General features: G+C 47.0%; 1 protein-coding gene across 1 annotated transcript in view; it reads right to left on the bottom strand.

Annotated features, from left to right (window-relative positions):
- The window catches only part of RAD50 (RAD50 double strand break repair protein), a 495,519-nt gene that overhangs the window by 457,622 nt on the left and 15,482 nt on the right, over positions 1-22,415 (bottom strand). The window lies entirely within an intron of this gene.

The raw sequence follows: 22,415 nt of genomic DNA, 5'->3' as shown, positions 1-22,415 counted from the left end.
GGGAGTGGTGAAGTGGCCATGCGGTGCCCCCTGGCCCGATCTTGGTGCCTCGATGTCGGGGCTTCGCTGGGGCCGAGGCCGGAGGGAGCCGGGCTGCGTGGGCTGGTGCGTGGAGCAAGCATGGGGGGGGACCCCGAAGGGATGAGGGGTCCCTGTGCGGCCTGGAAAAGGGGGCCGCTGAGGCGGGTGTAGGAAAACGGGTACAATCCAAAGGGGGGCCTCGAAGGGAGGAGGGGTCCCTGGCGGCCTGAAAGGGCGGCCCGTGTAGGCCGGTGTGGGGGACGAGCACAATCCAAGAGGGTTAGGACCACGCCAGGCGTCCCCCCAGCCGAAGGCAGGGAGAGTCACCCATTTCCTTGGGGGTTCTCCTCGTCGAGGCGGAAGAAACGGGACAGGCCGTCGGCGTTGGCGTGGTCATTGCCGGGCCGGTGTTCAACAGAAAAGTCCATCCCTTGCAGCGAGATGGACCATCGCAGCAGCTTGGGGTTTTCGCCCCTCATTTGCATTAACCACCGCAAGGGCCGGTGGTCGGTCTGGACCAGGAAGTGGGTGCCGAAGAGATAGGGCCGGAGCTTTTTGAGGGCCCACACTACAGCGAAGGCCTCCCGCTCGATGGTGCTCCACCGCTGCTCCCTGGGCAGCAGCCGTCGGCTGATGAAGGCCACGGGTCTGTCGCGTCCCTCCGAATCTACCTGGGACAGGACGGCCCCAATTCCATATTCGGAGGCGTCCGTCTGCACCACGAACTCCTTGCTGTAGTCAGGGGCCTGTAGCACGGGGGCAGTGCACATCGTCGTTTTGAGAGTCTCGAAGGCCGTCTGGCAGCGGGGGGTCCAGTGTACCTTCTTGGGCTGCTTTTTTGACGTGAGCTCTGTGAGGGGGCCGACAATGCTCCCATAGTCTCTGATGAATCGCCGGTAGTACCCGGTGAGGCCCAGGAAGGCCCGGACAGCTGTCTGGGTGGTGGGGGGTTCCCACGCCTGGATGGCACCAACTTTCGGTTGGAGGGGAGCCACCTGACCGCTTCCTACTTGATGGCCCAGATAGGTCACCGATCCTTGGCCTATCTGGCATTTGCTGGCCTTGATCGTGAGCCCGGCCCTTTGGAGGGCGGCCAGGACTGCTTTGAGGTGCCCCAGGTGCTCAGCCCAGTGGCTGCTGTATACAGCAATGTCATCTAAATAAGCCGCGCTGAAGGCCTCTAGCCCGGCCAGGACCTTGTTCACTAGTCTCTGGAAGGTGGCCGGGGCGTTCTTCATGCCGAAGGGCATCACCCGAAAGTGGTAGTGCCCATCAGGGGTGGAGAAAGCGGATCTCTCTTGGGCACCGGGGGTGAGCTGGATCTGCCAGTACCCGGCGGTGAGGTCAAAAGTGCTCAGGTAGCGGGCTGCCCCTAAGCGGTCGATGAGCTCGTCGGCCCGGGGAAGAGGATGAGCATCGGTCTTGGTAACAGCGTTCAGGGCCCGGTAGTCCACACAAAATCGTAGCTCCGGGGGGGTGCCTGGGGCGGCGGCCGTTGGCACCAGGAGGATGGGACTGGCCCACGGGCTGTCGGAGGGCTCGATGACCCCGAGGGCCAGCATCTTCGCCACCTCAGCCTGGATGCAGGCCCGCACCCGGTCGAGCACAATCCAAGAGGGTTAGGACCACGCCACGAGGCCGGGTCCAACAGAGAGTGTAAAGTCCCTTCAAGCTGAAGCCACAGAGAAAGAGTTGAGCAAGTGGAGAGAAAGTACGGGTAAGTTGGATGAGAATGGTTGTTGGGTCGATTTGTCAGAACATAGGCGATGGTTGTTACCTGATGCATATGTGCTTCCAGTGGTTACTATGGCACATGGAATGGCACATATCAGTATGAAAGGAATCTGTAAGTTGTTGGCTCCAGTATGGCAGAATGCTGGTATTCCCAAGTGTGCAGAGAATGTGGTCAAGAATTGTATGGTATGCTTGAAATACAACCCTGGTAGGGGAACCCCAACTCCTGCTGGTCATTTTGCGCCTCCATCATATCCATTTGAAGTTTTGCAGTTAGATTTTATCCACATGGAAAGGTGCAAACAACCTGAAATATGTATTGGTGGTTGTTTGCGCTTTCTCAAAATGGATAGAGGCCTATCCCCTAAAAGACAACACTGCTCTATCCACAGCCAAAGCCCTTGTGAAGGAATTTTTCCCTAGGTTTGGAATGCCAAGAATGGTGTGGAGTGATAATGGGAGTGAATTTGTGGGTCAAGTGATGAAGAATGTGTGGGAGGGATTAGGGATCAAGCAGAAGTTCCACGCTGCAAATCACCCCCAATCAGCTGGATTAGTAGAGCGCTACAATGGCGCTCTAAAACTCAAGCTGGCCAAAATCCAGGCGAGCTCCGGTCTTAAATGGCCTGACGCTCTGCCTCTAGCACTCCTGTCCACCCGAATGACCGTACACTCACGAGTGGGATTTAGCCCATACGAGGTTATTTTTGGCCGCCCGGCTAATGTATGGGGTGTGCCAAGACCGGCGAAATACAGCGAAATCGAACATCCAGTATTGCCTGATTACCTGTATGAATTGAGGGCTAAATTGCGTGTTTTACACCAACAGGTGCACAATACTCTTCCCCAGGCCTCTGAGGCTCCAGGACACCCTATCGACCCTGGCACGTGGGTTCTGGTGAAAAATTTCCAGCGCAAAGGTAACGATGAGCCTCGTTGGATCGGCCCTCATCTCGTACTTCTGTCTACAAGATCAGCTGTTCGAGTAAAGGGGAAGAAGAACTGGATCCACGGCGCCCACGTTAAAAGGATCCCTTTGCCTCTGCCGTATGACCAGTGGGTCCAGGAGGGTATCGCAGACTCTGAAACAGACACTGTACCTCGTTTTGTGCCGTTCAGTGATGCACGCATAAAAGGCACAACTTCAGCACAACAGAGTGACGATATTTTGCAAGAAGCTGTGCCACCGTCAATTCGATTGGACACCACAGAGCCTGAACTCTTGTTTCAAGATCAGACAGTACCTGGCCGTTTTCATTATAATCTAAGACCAAGGCCTATGGACAAATAAATATTCTTTTTCCTTACCCTTTTGTTTTTGATACCATAGCTCTCCCATCTGAAGGACTTTCTTGATTTTTGTTTTTCGAACCACCATCCGGGTTCAGCCGCAGGGTCGCGGTGCCAAGACTTTGGGGTACAGGCCGAAGACGTTAGGTCAACGGTCTGGTTGGTCTAGGGCGTTCCCTGGACTGACAGGCGTACTCCTTAGCAGAAGATACTCACCCGCCGCGAGCGGCACGATTAGAGGATGGAGTTTTTTAAGATGGAGAGACTCGCTGAGGAAATGAACTTTAAAGCGAAAATATGTAAAATAATGAAGAGCAAATGTTTTGTATTTTTATGCCTGTTTGTATTATGTAGTATGGTAGTGTTTACTGTAGGATTTGTATTCTTCTCCTCTCAAGAGCCTATTGCACCCACTGTACAGCCTATACCTCCCCCTACTGTCTCCTCACACTCTTTTCACCCTCTGCCTGAACATGAACAAGCTAGACGATCAGAGTTTGTGAATAACTCGTTTATTCAGCTCCTGCACCAGCACCAACTAGTTATGAATACAACCAATTGCTGGGTGTGTGGTTTAATGCCACATACCATTAATAAGGGTATTCCTTATCTAGTGCTGCCGTTTAGTTACAATGGATCGTCATGGGCATTCCAGACCATGTTTCTCTTTGCTCTAGATGCGTACTCCCCGCGACAACCGCGTTCCATCAGACCTAGTACAAATAATAAAGCTTTAATGAAAGGAGTTGCCGATATGAGCAGAGATATCGATGCATACTAATCTATTCCCAAAGAAGAGTTGAGAGCTTATGTAGGGTGGAACGCGACGGGGTATAGTATTAGTCTGGGTGAAAGACAGCGAAAAATCTCATCCCCAATCTGGGTCGTACCCCACATAGGTCGGTTCTGTTTACAAGGTAATGGGCAGAATCCTAGAGCTCAACTGGGGAGAAGTGACTGTACTGAAACGTACACTTTTCCGTCACAGTTTTCTCCTGCGATTTTGGCTGCCAAGGGTACATATTTTATCTGCAATGACAGAGCATATACATGGTTGCCCCCTGATTTCTCGGGCACATGTTATATTGCAAACCTGCTACCGCCAAGATTTACTGCCGCCTCCGACTATCACAAGACCAGAGTTGTGAGAGGCGTGATTAGTAAGGAGGATACTGCCGGTCAGGAAGCGGGAGACTTCTTTTTTGGGTTTCCTGCCGTTTTGGGGACCTATGGTTAATAGTAGGAACTTGAGACAACTGACTCGAGTGGTTGAATCCACCGTTAATGTTACGGCTGGTGCCCTTGGTAATTTGACAGCTGAGCTCCAAGCGGAACGCCTCATGACTTTGCAGAACCGCATGGTTCTAGACGTTATACTTGCAGACCACGGTGGGGTATGTAAGGTTATCCAATCTAGTTGTTGCATTTTCATACCAGACAACGCTCCAACAGTTTATCAAGCCATCTCCAAACTGCATAAAATATCTGAATCCATACACGTGGATAAAGGAGATTGGTCACTGGTGGGGTGGTTCTGGGAACTGATATCTGCCTGGGGTTGGAAAGTTCTGATGGTCATTGGAATGATCTTAGCCATCCTTTTCCTGTTCTGTCTGTGCATACAGTGTGCTCCTGCGATATGTGGCCTCTGTGCTACATTATGTGTAAGGAAACCTGTATCGAGGGACGAGCTAAGTAATAGGATGATGCTACAGCAACATCTCCATGACTTCGTGAATATTGACCTAGACTCGGATTGAAATGAGTATAGTTATTGCCTATGTAAGGGCAAAAGGAGGGTCTGTCGTACTTTGCAATTTGGGACCGCGTAGGAGGCAGGGCCCTACTCCTGTCTATCCCGGTATTAGTGAACCGCGGATGGTCAATGCGGTATGTACAAGTGCTTTGTGTAACGTTTTAGCTATGAATGCACTGTGTATACTTATTATACATTGACTCCGTGGCTTCCATCTTAGAGCGGTGGCCATCTTATGGTTGCCCTCACATAGGCTACATATCATGAAGCAAATACGGGCCTTTTAGAGCACATGTGCCTTCCTTTGACTTCTCTGTGACCTGGGCAGCTTGGCTCCGCTGCCCCAGGTCAGTCCGGTCTCACGAGCTCCCCGTCCTCTGGCCACCTGTGATTAGCATCAGGGCTTGACACACCATAAAGCCTTTTCATCCTACACGAGCCTCCAGCTAATCTCTTTCACACCTGACTGTTCCTGCTTTATGGCTTGTTTTCCAAACAGGAGATGGCTCATGTTTATTGGGGCCTATCGATATCTGATGTGGGATCTGAGCCTTGCTGGGTAAATAATTGTGGGCTGGCTTAACTGGAATGTGGGATGGTCATCATGACTCTACCTTTTCGTTTGAAATGTATACATATGAATGACCATGCCATAAAGCAAGGAATGTATGCCTGAAGCAGGATATTTTGTATTTAAGGAGAAGCCCGTTTCTATAACTTTTAGCAGTCTCCTGAGAACATACACGCTGTTGTACTTCTAGGATACCTGTGATTGGTCTGCAGCCAATAAACTGATCTTTGACTTCACCCAGAAGACTCTGTGTTTCTGTAGGTCTGAAACAGGAAGAACCCGAAGTCATAGGGTGTGTTCCCCTGCACCGCTGGGCTTAAAATTCCCAGTACTTCAGTATGCTCCAGGTCATTTCCTAACAGACAATCTACAGAATGACAGGGCTCACAACACATTTATGAGAACCCGAGACCCCCACGGCTCACTCAAAGGGATCGGTATATGGCTCTCGCGATTGTCAGAGACTACGACTTGGTGAAACAGCCGGTAGGACCTGTTCTGCTGACAGCAGCCGACACGCACAGCCTCCAACCTTTGCCCATTAATGGTGACCCATTGCCTATTCTTAGAAGTCAGGTGGGCTTTTGGCTCCATTTCTCTATCACCTAGGGAAACAAGAGTCATCTCGGTCTGTCCCCAAAAGTGAACTGGGACTATCTCCTCCCCGAGCGCAACACTCACCAACCCTGGTGTCTGCCCACCAGTGGGGGGCTGTGCCCTCATGAGACATTTGGAGTCACCCTTTATATGCCCTTACTTGTAGCACTCTGTACATTGGGGTACACATTTACCTGTCTTGTGGTCAAAGAAACCCTTCTTTTTAGAAACAGACTGGGACTGATTAGCACTATTCCCTTGGGAATTAATTTTTGGGCCTTTTGAGAACACCTTATGTTTAATTTTTTCTACTCCGTCTTTCTTCAGTTGGGAACCCTGGCCACCTTTGTAGATATCCCCCAGATCCCTTTTTGGACAGTCTGGTGCTACCTCAGAGGTAGATATGTATTTTCATGTTCATTGTGGTCTTTAGTTTCCTTCTTTGACCTTATGACACACATTTAGCTTTATCACTAACGATTGCCTAGGCTGTTATTTGTCAAATGCATTTTACCCTGTCCTAGGAATTGGAACTAACAGGGGGTCCTTGTTGTACACGCATAGCTACCTCAGAGGTCTGCCTCCTCAGCAAGCTTCCTGGGGTCAGTCAGCTTACTGTCAACTAAGTGCTGGCGCACCTCTGTAAAATAGATACTGTGCATGTGCTCTCTCATAATTAGATGATACAACCCATTATAATCACTAACTTTGCTGCCACTCACCCAACCAGTCAGGGCCTTATTTGAATAATCAATAGAAATCTACCCGGGATTGGTTGGGGAGCTTCTGTCTATCCCGGATACTTTGGTGATTTTCAAGAGTCAGTCCAAATTTGGCAATCAAAATAGTTTTCATAGGAGTGTAATTGGTTTGGTCCCCAGCCTCTAATGTCAGAAGTGTGGCCCTCCCAGGTGTAGGCATGTATTTCTACAGACCACCCCCCAGTGTTCCTCAGGAACCCTGCATACATTGAGTGCAACCTCATAAGCAGAAAACCATTTATCAATGTATTCCCCCACCTCATAATTGGGCATCAGATCCTTGGGTATACAGAACCTTTTATCTCCATAAGATACTGCATACGTGCAGCCACAAATCTCTGCTGGAATCAGACTGCCTGGTCTAGATCTCAAGCTTCTTCAGACTCAGTTCATGAGCCAACCAAAGTTTATTTTCTGCCAAGGCTCTGTCAGCCTCAGACTGTTTGGCTTCCCTCCCAGCCTTTTTCTCCTCAGCCACTATCTTTAGCTTCACGATCTGCAGCTTGAATTGTCTCTCCTCTATCCTCTCCCTCACCTCCTCTGGGGATAGTCCATGGGAGGAGACACGGTTTCCTGCTCTCCCAGGAGGCTGAAATCCAGGGGTTTACCCCTCAGCTGTTGCAGATAGTTCCTCAGAAGAGTCCATCTCAGGCTCCTCAAATTCATCATGCCCTTGGGAGCGGAACTCTGCCCTGGCCTTTGGGGCCTTCTGGAACTCAACCTTCCCGGTGACTCCTGAGGTAGGTACCCCTATCTCCTTGCAGAAGCTTTCCAACTGAACCCCTGTATAATCTTCCACCTTGGCCAGCTCAAACTCCCTGGCTCCACTTGCAGAACCAGCCAGAGACATGATGTAGAAAACGGATCAAATTGCAAAGCAAGGAAAAATTAAGACACATTCGAAGTGGTCTTAGATGTGGATGGGTAGAATACACGTAGCTATTGTATGGCACTTTACAAACACAAGTCCTATCCTCACCGCTAATCACCAATGTTAGAAATTGGGTCTCTAGTTGGCAGAGATATGTACCCTTTCTAAGTAGGGACCACAATCCAAGTCAGGGTAAGTCACAACACAACCTAAATTATCCTATGCTCACCCTCTGATAGCTTGACACAGAGCAGGCAGTCTTAACTTAGAAGGCAATGTGTGAAGTATGTGTGTAATAACTCACACAGTAACACAGTGAAAACACCACAATGACTCCACAATAGTTTAGAAAACTAGAGAATATTTATCTGAGTAAAATCAGATTACAAAGACAAAAATCCAATAAATCGAAGTAGAGATATTGAATTTTGAAGAAATAAATGTGGTAAAGCGCTTAGAAGCAAGTAGCACTAAAAAGTGTTACTTTAGGTTGCGCTGGACCAGGGCAAAGTCAACGTTCGGGCTGACTGCGCTGGAGCGCAGGCCGGCTACAGGACCCACCCAGGGCCCGATGAACAAAGTATCATTCCTTATCGCAACCGAAGAGATGCGTTTATCTTCTCCACGCAGTGAAGGCGATGCTTCAGTTACGAAGACGGGTGCCGGAGTCGAGAAGCAACGAGCAATGTGAAGGTTTCTACCATGCAGTTGAGGGGATGCGTCAATCTCACCAATCTGCAGCCGCGATGATACGCTGTCCGATGGGTCGATCACAGAAGGCAAATGGCTAGTTCTGAAGTGGTGTGCCAATTTTACTCCTGCGACCAGGTCGATGCACCAGTTCTGTGTTGTAAGTCTCTGGGCCGCTTCCAGTGAGCCAGGCACAGGAGCAGGTATAGAGACTTTGATATCCCAGAGTCTCAAGCAACAGGAGGCAAGCTAACAAGCCCTTGGAGAGCACTTGGAAGAAGGCAGGGTCCAGCTCTCCTTCAGCAGAAAGACGCAGGCAGCAGTAGACAAGTAGAACAGCAGGCCTACCAAATCAGCAGTCCAGCTGAGTCCTTTGAGTAGCACAGCAATTCTTCTGACAGAGGTTCAGGTGTAGGTCCGGAAGTGTCTGATTTGTGAGGATCAGAGACCTACTACTTATACCCAAAAGTGCCTTTGAAGTGGAGGTGACATCGAAGGCTGGCCTCTGAAATGCACACAATCCCTTTCAGCCCAGGCCTGTCTACTAGACTGACACTGGGGGATAAACCAGTGCTTTGTGTGTGAACAGGACACTATCTATTGTAGTGTAAGTGTCAGCCCCTCCCAATGCTAGCCTACAAGAGGAGTAGGCCTCACAGTAGTGAAAAACGAAATAGGCTGATTGTCACTACCAGGACTTGTAAAACATAAACGCATATATCTTATCTTTTACTTTCATAGCAATCTGCCCTCAGGGTTACCAATGGCCTTCCTTAGGAATGACTTACATGTAATAAAAGGGGAGTTTAAGGCAGCTTGGCAAGTAGTTTTAAATGTCAAGTCAAAGTGGCAGTAAACTGCTCACACAGGCCCTGAAATGGCAGGCCTAAGGCATGTATGAAAGGCTACTTCTGTGGGTGGCATAATCAGTGCTGAAGGCCCACTAGTAGCTTTTAATTTACAGTCCCTGGGTATACGGTATACCACTTTAAAAGGGACTTACAGGTAAATTAAATATAACAAACAGGTGTAAGTCAATCATAGCATGTTTAAGGGAGAGAGCACATACACCTGATCACTGGCTAGCAGTAGTAAAGTGCTCAGAGTCCTAAAACCAGCAAAACCGAGGTCAGAAAATTGGAGGGAGGCAGGAAAAAATTGGGGGAAGACCACTCTAAGGCTGTCAGGTGTAACAATGTGCAAGTGTTAAAACTGAGAGGCAGCAAGAGTGAGGAAAGAGAGAACAGGTCCTAAACCTTAAGAATCAAGGGAGCAGAGAGGAGATTAAAGATACCACAATTAGGTGGAAGAGAAGGCATTTCAAACCCTTCCTAAATATTACAAGAGAGGTGTCAGTACTAAAATGTGGAATCATGGGATCTAAATTCTAATCACACTCATTGTAAAAGATTAGTTCATGGTGCACTGGTTTCTTGGCAAATAACAGTAACTCCGTCTTGTTGGATTGAACTTCAGGTAGGCACTGCACATCCAGGAATGAATGATGTGCAGATGTTTGAGGTCTTGATGTGTGAAGAAAAGGAGATTTTCAAGTAGCGCTGTATATCATCAACATATTAGTGAATCTTGATGCTGTTATCTGTGAGTAGCGGTACAAAAGGGGGTGGTGATGGACGGAGCATCAGAACCAATCAAGCACTCACACCCAGTCAACAGACCTGGGTTTGATCCATCACCGTTCTTTAGCCCACTCTGCCACCCCAGTTCAGACATGGCCATATGCAAATCAGTCTGACCCTGTGCCTCATGGGAACAGTCCAGCCCGAACTGCCAAGCCATGCCTTCCCTGGACCGTAAACAAGCTTCCTAGGACCAGTTTCTGGCATTTCAGCCGTCTTCAGCCAGGTTTGCTTGAATCCAGTGGCAAAGTGAGCAAGGGACTCACGTCTGAGCATACCCTGCCAACTTATGGCGAACAAAGCGGTACAAAAGGGGGTGGTGATGGACGGAGCATCAGAACCAATCAAACACTCACACCCAGTCAACACATGACCCCATAAAGATAAGAAACCTTTTGAGACGCACGGAAAGCAGGCGAACCCGTCCAAGTGGGCCGTCAGAAAAAGCCAAAAGGAGGAAACACACACAGCTCTTTTCCAATGGCTGGCCAGCGTTTAGCATAAACGGTGACGCCAGCCAATGGAAAAGAGGGGCGGGTCATAAAGCTCTGTACTGAAACTTCTCCGAAACATTAAATCTCGCCGAGCGAGCTGCAAATGTGCGCAGCCACGCTAGCCGAGACCTTCAAATGACTGAGTCCTAACTTTTTTCAGAAGTTCAAGGAAAGTTCCTCCTGGCCAGTCCTGAAGTCCACAGCCTCTCAGGGCAGGCTTCTACATACAAGGTCTGTTTCTAGCCGGGTCTCTTGGAAGGTCCAGTCTTTCATAGTCAGCTTGGCCCTTTTGGAATCCAAGTCCTTCTGCTTTTTGTGTCATTGAAGTCTCCTTCCAGCAGTTCTGCATTTTTTAAGACAGAGTATTCTGAGGTCCTAGAATGTTATGAGGAAGTAGAGGTGCAAGATTTATCTTGCACACTAGCCAGTGACTGGATAAATTCTCCCATCCACTCCAAAATATTTTCTTGCAGTACTATCACATCATTTCACAGTACTTCCTCTTTACCTCACTGTACAATTGCCCAGATGCCCCTGTTTCAAGATGGTAAGATGTGTGCCACCAGGCATGCCTGGCTGCAGTTACTACGCTACACCCCTATTTAGATTAGATATCCTCCCACCTGATAGGGGGTACGACTGGTTTTCTCTCCAATTGTGACATGAGCCAGGGTGTGTAGTCCTAGAAATGAAAAGAAGAAGCCCTCCTTGCGATTATCCAGGCAAAAGAGGCAGAACTAAAGCGGACCTTGGTTGTCTCATCTGTTCCCGTCCACTCCCTGGTAGCTAATCCCTGCCGAGTGGTCAGCAGTTAATATCCATCCGCCCTACACGCAACTGTCCTCTGAACCAAGATCATTAACTCTCCCAGACAAAGAAGTGTATTCTAAGTCTGGAGGTAAGATGAGTGACACAACTAGTATTAGATCAGGTCTGGCTGAGGCAACATAAAAGACATTTTTATAAAGTTGCTTTCCGCCTAGGTTATCAAATGTATGATTTCATCCTTGAATAAGATTTTAAAAACCAAGCAGAAATAACTTTGAATCATCCTTCTAGCCTTTTCCTAAGTGGAGATCAGAAATTATGTTTCAAATTCAATCTAAGTTTCCATGAGGATAAAAGTCTACAAGGTCTACACAGTGCAATTGGTTTGGTCTTATGTCACTGTGAGGGAATACTAACCCCAGTATGTAGTGTGCCCTATATTTATATATTAGTACTCTGCCATTTTGGGCTCACAAAACATACTTTAGAAGTGACTTATGAATACACAATAATTGCATTTTTTTACATGGCAAAGGCTTTTTTACCTGCCATGTGTCAGTCACTGCAGCTTAGTCAGAGGACAGCAGTGCTCCTGGGAGACAGATTTTTTGTTATATATTTGGATGTTGCAAATATACACTGCAGCCCACGTATGAGATTTAATTTTCCCTGGTGTAGATGCACTTTAGGATGTAATACACAGATTAGAGATAGCTAAGCTGAAATATCAGCACAGTCAAAGCTTACAATAGAATTTGGTTTGGTGCTCCCTTGGTATGGGACCCTGCCACCAGGGGTGCAAAGGCCAAAACAGGAGATTCCCCATTTAGCGTACAATTATTCAAGGACAATACCGAAGCACCCAGATAAGTCCACACCAATGTAAATTTGTTCAATAAAGTGATGAGGCGAGGTGATTGACCTTAGTGTGATTTATTTCTTCCATAATGTTGCACATGCTTTGCATCAATTCTTGATATCCAAATACAGACAGGCAGTCGACACCTGTTTCGTCACAGAGACTTTCTCAAGGTTGAAATAAGTGTTGAAATGGAAAACATGAAGATAGAGTGCGTCGCAGTATGGTGTCTCACTGTAAGAAGCAGGAAACAAATGCCCATATTATAAATGGGAGATCAAAGGAAAAGCTGTGAGGCTCCAGTATGCCTATCAGTTGATGTGCTCACACAGATGTAAACATGAGAAGTACCAAATTGGGCCTTGATAAGCCTGTGTGCAAGCAGCACATCCATTCAGGAATCAAGTAGGAAAAGTGGGACACTTACACAGAGCTCAATCACAATCTGGACTCATCACTTTATTGAACAGATTTACATTACTGTGGACTTCTCGGAGTGTTTCGTTATTCTCCCTTTAGGATGTAAACTGCAACAACAACAAGGGTAAGAATGGAATTCTTGAATTAATTGTCTCACTACTCTGGTTCCTCCGACAAATGTTGGTTAACTGTCGTTTTAAATGTATATAATGGATTGCAAATTTGAGGAAAAAATACCTGATTCTGTAGCTTTATCTTACATGCTCAATTTAGGCAACATATACATATTGACTAATTTCTGAAAATGGAGAGTTGGCAAAAACTAAGACTATATGATGTTTCTTCTTTGTTATTTGTCTTAAAACTTTTTTTTAAATCTAATAAACATAATTTAAGGACATTTGGACCAAGAATGGGACTTTGTTGTAGACCTCACAGCATACTGACATAACTTTAAAAGGAGTTGCCAACTTTGATGTGAACCATTGGTCAGGTATAAACAGAAACCAGTTTAAGACCACACCATCAAAGCAACACAGTTTTTAGGGATGCTTGCGGGAGACTTTATTGTCTGTGTCCAAGGTCACAAATAGATCCCTAGCTTGAAAACCAATTGAAAATTATCTACAAATTCATTATCTAAGATGATGAATAGATTGGTAAGACACAGTTTCAATAACCTTCTCTAGGAAGGAAAGGCCCAAGACAGGATACTGTTATGATTGCGGTCACCCAGTGGGATGTCTTCAGAAAAGGCTGAGGTCTTGTCTAATTTTATAAAAGCAAGGACAACTATTTACACAAAACATAAATTCACTAAATTAGCCTGCTATATTGTCACCTGGTTAGTTACTTTTCATTTTTATTTTATTTTTTTTACATTTTCCGGGCAGGGTAGGTCCTTGGCAATAGTTTTCAGCTATTCACTCCCCGAGACTGGTATAAAGATGTGTGTAATGTGTGACCAATTTTAGATTGTTGAATGGTCAAGGAATTGGGCCAAAAACACCGGCGGACGGCGTTTTTCTGATTGTACGGCTTCCCAGCGATCTGAAGTGCAAGTTTGACCGGAGCGGAGCGGAGCGGCTCTTTCCACCTTCGGTTTCGTGTCTGCAGCCGTGGTGTGGTTTGCGGGCGGTTTTGCGGAACGGTGTTGGAGAGGTCACTGGTTCACTTGAGACTCAGTGGTTTTCGTCCATCGGAACAGCTGCACCTGGCGATTTGCTGTCCTATCTATGTTCAGGCAAGCAGAGTTGTGTGGACGGCGCTGAGTGGGGCTGGACGGCGATAGGAGGTGAAGCGGGCTGCACGTGCAGGGAGTACCGGTGGTGGGAAGGGAGCCACGGGCAGGATTGGGGTGCCGCTCGAGGCTCTAGTCTTTGTGGTTTCTTGGACGCTGCTGCTACACGCACGGGACCCGCTAGGAGAAAGCCTCCCGGACTTTTACAACTCCTCAGCTGATCTGAGGCTTGCCTGGGTGTTCTGCGGGACTACGAGGACCAGGGGGCCAAGTAACATTGTCACCGGCCGCACCTGGGTCCTCTTCCCGCTCCACCCCTCTGTGGCCACGCCTCCTGCTTGAGAGGTATAACTTCAGTCTTCTCTTCCCGCAACGTGGGACGCGCGTGAAGACCGGGCCCGTTGTAGCCAGTCAGAGATCGGACTGGGCCCCCGCTTTTTGAACACACACCAGGCAAAGGAATCGCCAGGGGACAGGTCTGAGTTGTGTACATCATCTCTGACACGAATAGGTGGCCATGGCTGCAAGGGAAACTAGGAGCACTGCTGCAAGGTCTGGAGCCCAAACACTTTCTACTTTGGGGACTATGGACAACTTCATCATAAGGGCCAACTCTGTACTGGACAAAGAAATCACCACGCTAGAGAGGAGACTTTCACAGGGCTTAGCTGCATCGAAACGCTCCTCTCTGGGGGCTATTGCTAGGGCTTTATCGCCTACTCAGCAGGGTCTTCCGGTGAATGCCAGGGATTTGAGTTTAACACCTCCATTACTAGGGTTAGTTGGTGATGTTCAACCCTCAACTAACCTTGTTATCCCTGACACACAAGGTGATTCCCAAAGCCCCCTCCTAGTCCCCTCCACCCAACCCCCACAGGGCCCTGTATTTAGGAATAAGACCCTAGAGGTAGGCCAACGCGAAGGTGCAATCAAGAAAAGGAAACAGTGCACAGAGGGTCTGGGGGGGAAAAAATCTAAAATCCCAAAACATGATAACCTCCAATCCTCACGAAATATGAGCAAGGGACAAGGGAGGAATCCCCAGGTATTTAACACCAACCCAAGGGTAGAAGCTACTCCCCCTCTGTCAAGCAGTCTCTCTGCAATTTCCAACGCTGACGGGGAAGTGCAATTGGGGGATAGAGACTTGAGCTCCACTATAGAATGCCTGATAGACTTCCTCAAAGCTAGATTAACATGGCTAGAGGCTAGACTAAGTGGTATTGAGGAGGGTATAAACGCTACTCAGCAAACCCTTATGGAATCTACCCAGGGGCTAGGGAAAGTAGAGGGCAGGTTGACTAGAATGGAGGATCTAATGAAAGATCTGGTAAAGGGTGTAGGGACACTGAAGGTACCGCAAAACAGCAGTGGTATCTGTTCAAAGTGCGCAGCAAGGGGAGATGTAGCTCCCGTAACATCATCCACCCACCCAACGAATCCATTCTATTCAGCCACTACTCTACCTACTACATCTGGTACCAACAATCTAGTCCCAAGTAATGACACACCACGGGGTATTCCAAACCCTTCCCCACCACCCCCCCCCCCATCTATACCTCCCAGGGGGGACATTACCAACAAAATCCCTGTAATAGCTACCCCTGTTACCCAGATACAAGGACCTAATCTCCCGGTAAATCTGCCAAAGGGACCCAATCTATATCCTAGGGAGCAAGCCATGCAACCTTCAATGAAGATCCTTGATTCCAATTACGCCAGGAGACCAGCCCATCTACCTCCAGGTGCCGCTCCTTATGTGGTAGTGCTTAGTGGTGTCCCTGAGCTTGCTGAGGGCTCCAATGAGACTCCCACTTCTATTAAAAATAAGACCATAGATTGGCTCAACAAATTTAGGCCCCTACCCCCGGGCATGCATAATGAGGTTATTTTGGCAAGGCGGGTTCCGTGGGTAGGAGAGTCAATCAAAAGGGGCACAGGGGACTGCGTCCTGGTTAATTTCAGAGACCCAAGAACAGTTGCCTACATCTGTAATTGGGTTGGGGGCTCACCACATACCACCATACAGACACTTCCCTTATCGGCCTTCTACCCCGACAAATTAGAGCGGTTTGCGGAGGGAGGCGACGAGGGTTGGTCATGGGCGGGCCCGAGAAAGTTGTACCAGGGGAGAAGAGTCTATCCCCAAGGGGAACCCCGGGGCATGAATAGATGGAACCAGCCAGCCTTGGGTCTGAATGGGGTCCCATTTACTCACTTTAACAGATTTGACTGCCTTGATGCTGTGGATTGACGGTATAATTCCAAAGGGGAGCACACTGTCTGTCCAACATTTGGGGGGGGGAAAGGAATACTGGGGTGGGTGGGTGCTCACCAAGAAAGGTCTCTTCGCCACGGGCTATCCTAGGCAGTGAACGCTCTGTCACTGGGGATTGGGCCCTCCCGGGGTCAGATCAAAGTATTCCTGCCGAGATTGCTACAAATACAGATAAGGATCGGAGGTCATTAGAAATCCTATCTTGGAACATAGCGGGGTTACCCAATAAATTAGACTGTAGTGAATGGGCGGACTTCATTAAAAAATACGATATATGTATGTTCCAGGAGACATGGGCCAGAGAGAGTCACTGCTATGCTGGGTTTGCAACTTTTAATGTTTTAGCCACATGGGGAGGGAAGGGACGCCCGTCCGGTGGTCTGTCAATATGGGTTGGTTCTCATCTTGGCTGCAAGGCAGAGATTGTAGAAACCAACTCTCTGGATATTTTGTGTGTGGCCTTGTGTTGGCCCACTGGGATGGGTCTAACACTGGTAAATGTATATTCCAGACCGGTTGGAGTAGCGGGCATTTCAGGGACAATGGAGGACCTGGCTACATTTCTCGACTCTGTCTCTAGCTCAGTAACACTCTTTGTCGGAGGCGACTTTAACACTCAGTACGAACCACTCCCGGCTTATCTAGACGGGGTCAGTAGTGAGGAGGATGATCTCTGGGATATTCCAACTATTGCGGGTCCCCCGGTCAGGGCATGCTCACCACTTGTATCCCAAATAACAACTATGACCCTTGCAAACTCACTTAGAGCTTGCAACGGCAGGTTTAAAGGGGACATACCACCGCGACCAACTTTTAATAGACTAGGCCATGAGTCCCGGATAGATTATATACTAACTAGATTACAGGATTGGAAACTAGTCAAAGAATTCAAAATAGTCCCCAGGCCGGATAGTGATCATAATGGCCTGTCCCTCTCCCTAGCAGCCGACGGATTCCTCAATGCTGTTGTGGTAGAAAACAGAGCATTGGTGACAAGTTTAATTATATCCAGTAATAGGCGAAGAATAAGGTGGGAAAAACTCTTGGAAAAACCAAATCGTATCCGGGCGATTTATGAGTTAGTGGCCCCAGCCCTCGAAAAGGTGGGAAGGCTTCTCCCACAATCGCCTTCGCCTGATGGATGTGGTTCTTTGGGGGATATTCATCTGACCCTGTGTAATAACCTTGCTGAGGTATTGAACCCGGTGGTTCGGGAGAGGAAAGCGAGGAGAGAAAGAGCCTCCTGGTTCAATGCCAGCTGCAGGAAAGCCAAGGCAGACCTTCTCCAGACACTCAAAAACAGAGAGGCCCATCTGGTTATTAGGGAAAAGCGGGCCGCTTATAAACTCCTCCTTGAAAATGCCAAAATAGATTGGGACTGGGAGAACTGGTCAGAAATGACATCTGCTCTCAAAGTCAGAGATCCCAGGAAGTTCTGGCAAATAGTGAAACATGGCTCTGCTGAGCCTGCTCTGGCTATAGAGGCAAATATTGCGCCCGAAGCGTGGGAGGAACATTTTTCATCCCTCTATAGTGTAGCTGGCTGGATCACCTGGGAACCGAGGCTGGAGAGATAGTGTCCCTAACCACTGGTAATTCCTCCATGATGGAAGATTTTAATTTGGAGGATTTGGAAATGGCGATTGCTCGCCTTTCCTCGGGAAAAGCGCCAGGACTTGACAAGCTTCCAGGCGACCTCTTAAAACATGAGGTTAGAATCTGGGCCCCCTACTTCCTCGTACTTTTTAATGCTATTGTCCACGGTATGGCGGTTCCCTCTACTTGGCTGGGGGCAGAGATTGTCCCTATATTTAAAAGGGGTTCACCTCTGCTTCCAGCCAACTACAGACCGATCAGTCTGATAGACGTCCCCCAGAAGCTTTTCGCGAGGCTTCTGTTGGATCGACTTTCGGACTGGATCGAAGATAGGGAAATCTTGAGCCCTCTCCAGGCTGGGTTTCGACAAAAGGTCTCTACCATAGACCAGGTCTTCAGGCTGTCCCTCATATATTGGAAAACAATACAATTGGAGGGTGGCAGCCTCTATACTGTATTTGTGGACCTGAGGGCGGCCTTTGACCTGGTTCCACGTGGTAAGCTGTGGGAAGTGCTGGCTAGAGTGGGGGTACCAAGTGATCTATTGTCGATGATTATTCGACTTCACACCAACACCTATGCTCAAGTGAGGTGTGGTAAGCAGGGCGCCCTATCCAACAAGTTTCCCGTTGGCAGAGGGGTAAGACAGGGGTGCGTACTTACACCGACCCTGTTCTGCCTCTTTGTCAATGGGGTCATTGACCACCTCAACGGGGTCCCTAATTCTGACGTCCCAAAGCTGGCAGGAAGGAGGGTTCCGGCAATTATGTTTGCGGATGATACCCTCCTCCTCTCCAAGTCGCCGATGGGAATCCAGCGTGTTCTGGATGGCTTTGTGGACTTCTGTAGAGAGCACGGACTGGAGATTAATACCACGAAGACCAAATTTATGGCCTGCAATCCCCCGCCTAGGTTCCACTGCATTCCCTGTATAGGGAACAATACGCTAGAACGGGTTAACACCTTTGAATATCTTGGTGTAACCCTCAATGAGAAAATGGGGTGGGGTCCGCATCAGGAGAAAGCAAAGCTAAAACTAGTACAACATGTGGGTGGGATATTAAGGCTGTTGGGGAAGAATAGGTCAACTCTTAAACCTATAGGCCCCCCGCTCCACATTTATAGGGCGCAAGCCAGAGGAGCCGTTATTTATGGCAGTGAATTATGGGGCCACAAAGTCTTGTCTTGCTTGGCAAAGGAGGAGAACAGTGCCACTAAGACTTGACTTAGGTATTAGACCCCTGGAAGAAGATCTGGCGCTCCGCCCTCTGATCTACTGGCATAGATTGTGGGCGGTGCCCGAATTGATCCATTATAGGCAGGGCTTGCAGGAAGTCCTTAGCCTTCCGAATTTGGGGAACATTGGTTGGCTCAAATATGTAAGGAGTAGTCTGGTGGGTCTAGGCCTTGACACCCTATGGAATGATCCTCTAGATGCTTGCCCCAGGCTTCCAAAAAAGGCCCTCACTAAAATGTACTATGACTCCAAGGCTCCCACATTGCACCCCTGCACAACCCCTGGGACCCTCACGGAGCAATTTATTTGTATTAAAAATGCTTATAGCCTGGAACCAGCCCTGGACAATATACACCCAGTACTAATAAGAAAGCTGTATCTGCAATGGAGGCATGGGTCCCTGCCAATCCATGCACTCACTAGTCACTGGATTGAGTCCGCACCTAGCACTTGCCCGGCATGCAGAGTAAGTGATGAAACTGAACTGCATATAATATTCTTTTGTCCGGGCTATAGTGAGGCGCGGAGAAAATGGATCATCCCCATTTGCAGGAACTTGGGTTTTACTAGGTGTCATGAAGCCTTTAGAATCCTCAAGAGTGAAATGGCTGCCCATATTGTGTTTGCTGTGGCCAAATTTCTGGGGGCTTTCTGGCATACAAGGAGACGGTACCTGAAAACGCTCACCTGATTCAATTTGTACTGGTTTAAACTGTATATGACTGTTGTAACGAGCGGCCATATAGATGTCCCGGTGTTCTAAATGTTTTAAATATTTTAAACCACTTTTTAACTAATTCTATGCATGTTTTTAAATATTTTTATAATAGTATAATTCTATGCATCTTTTATGGAGATATTCTCCGAAATAAAGTTTATTTGACTGACTGAATAGATTGGTAAGACACAGTTTCAATAACCTTCTCTAGGAAGGAAAGGCCCAAGACAGGATACTGTTATGATTGCGGTCACCCAGTGGGATGTCTTCAGAAAAGGCTGAGGTCTTATCTAATTTTATAAAAGCAAGGACAACTATTTACACAAAACATAAATTCACTAAATTAGCCTGCTATATTGTCACCTGGTTAGTTACTTTTCATTTTTATTTTATTTTTTTACATTTTCCGGGCAGGGTAGGTCCTTGGCAATAGTTTTCAGCTATTCACTCCCCGAGACTGGTATAAAGATGTGTGTAATGTGTGACCAATTTTAGATTGTTGAATGGTCAAGGAATTGGGCCAAAAACATTCAATAGATGTGATTATTATCAGATAACTGTAAAAATGATTTGCATTTAGCGAAGGAGTCTTCAACTGTGAAAGCTGTGTAAGGGGTATTGGCTAATTTTGGAATTCAAACTGTTAAGGACGATTGGGAACCTTTAAAAAGGAGCTTTAATATGGCTTGCCTTCATGTTATCGTTATCCATTTCTCTGGGATTCCTAAGCACCATACTAATGCCTAACTTAGAACGGATAACGGATCAACACAGCTGAAAAGCAGCCCAAAACCCCTGAGCCCAATCAATCTACCAACCTCAGCCTTCCAAGTAGCTAGGATAACAGACACCACATTTCTCGGAATCAAAATGGGTCCATTATGCAGAGATTTTTCTCATGAAAATGATCACAAAAGAAGAGTTAAGAGATGGTCTAGTTATGTTTTACTTTTATTTTTAAGTGGTGCAAATATATTTTTTCATGCATTTGTTATATTTAGAGGCAAATAAATTGACACTTTGCTTTAGATTGTAAGCAAGTGTGTGTTTTGATCTCTCAGTATCCATGTTTTGACATCAATACTGTTTTCTCTTCATGAAACCATGTTATCAGATTTTTTGATTGGGCAAAGGTTATGCTAAAAACTAGTGAGAAAGGAACCTGGAGATGTTCAACCCAAGCCACCATGACTGTGTCATTAATAATGAGGAGACCATCATTGTAAAAAAGTAAATCAATTAATGAAGCTTTTAGTGTGTGTAGGCTTTTGGCAGTTTTGCGGCGTTCACTGCCTAATATGAACCAGGAAAGAATGGACTGTGGTATCGCTGGAAACCAAGTGAAGTGTGGGATTTGACTCAGAGGAAATTATTCCATGCACCATTTAATACATATTATGTTATTGCCACAGTGTCAAGTAACATTGATTGTGCCCTAGGGTTAGGAACTGGAATGAAGAGTATGAAAAAATTAGGTTGTTTTTTGCAATATATAGCAATCTAGTGGATCAATGCCATACCTCCCATCCACCTGCATTCCAGATCACAGTGAAAAATAGTTATCAAGGGTAAAACGGAGGTGCATATTCTTATGTGAGGCGCCGGTGAGACACGTTTTGTGAAGGATTAGGAAATTAAGGTCCAGACTGATAATGTAGACAATACTAAATCTGTATTTCACACTAGATCTACAGTAAAGAAGAAGACATTGCAGTAAGGAATAAACAGTGTTGGTCAAAAGCTGAACAAAATTCACCAATATGATCTACATATCAACGGGCTCAAAGACGTTTTCCCTCCTCCAGTGACTCATGACTCGTAAGCACAGCAAACGATATACTTGCCCCACCACACATACTCACCACACTTTCATCTTCCTCAGCATAATACTTCCCATTTCTCCTCTAAAAGTGCAAACATGAGGGGAAACCTTTATGCACTGCATAACTCGCATCTCAACCTCAGCCCTCATACTATTACTCTTTTCAGCTGACTATACTTCACCACATAATCGAATAAAGAAAATAATTCCAAAACGTTAGTTCGCTATACCCAGCTTGATCTCCTTCTAACTCTCAGTCCTCAAATGATTAAGCTTCTTGATATCACCTCAAAATCTGTCTGTATAACCTCTTTGGTCATTCAATCCCTTGTAATTGGCATCTCCCCTTTATGTTTCAATCAGCTGTGAAACTACACGTGCTGAAAAAAAAAACTAAAAAATATGATCCTTCTCTCCACTCAACCATATCATCCATCCTGGAAAAAACAGTCTTTAAAACCCATAAACTTAGACCTTCCCCCAATCTTTTTGCCTTCCTTCTCCATTTTTGCTGATCTTGTTTTTGCTGGCCTTAGAACTCTGCACACTTTATCACTACTAACCAATGCTAATGTACATGTGATCACTCCTTAAAACATGGTAAGATTGTTTTATCCCTAATTGACATATTGAATTTAATTGTAGGTCCCTAGTAAAGTGACACTACTTGTGCCCCGGGCCTGTATATTTAATGCTATTAGTGGGCCTGCAGGACCTATTTTGCCACCCACTTAAGTAGCCCTTTAAACATGTCTCCAGCCTGCCATTGCCGCCTTTGTGTGCAATTTTTAATTCCCATTTCGACCTGGCAAAATAATGCTTTTTCCGGGCCCAAACCTTCCTTTTTAATTGGATAAGTCACCCCTTGAGTAGACCCTGGACAAACAAGAGGGCAGGTTGATGTGTACTTATCATGTTGGACATGTACTTTTATGTATTACATGTCCTGAAAGTGAAAAACTCTCATATTCAGTTTTCACTGCTGCAAGACCCACCTCTCCCATGGACGAACATTGGAATTACCTTATTACATTTAAACTGCTGTAATTTCC

This window comes from Triturus cristatus, chromosome 7 (assembly GCF_964204655.1).
Source record: "Triturus cristatus chromosome 7, aTriCri1.1, whole genome shotgun sequence".
Lineage (NCBI taxonomy): Eukaryota > Metazoa > Chordata > Amphibia > Caudata > Salamandridae > Triturus > Triturus cristatus.
The sequence above is the reverse complement of the archived record's forward strand: the minus strand, read 5'-3'. Positions and strand labels throughout refer to the sequence as shown.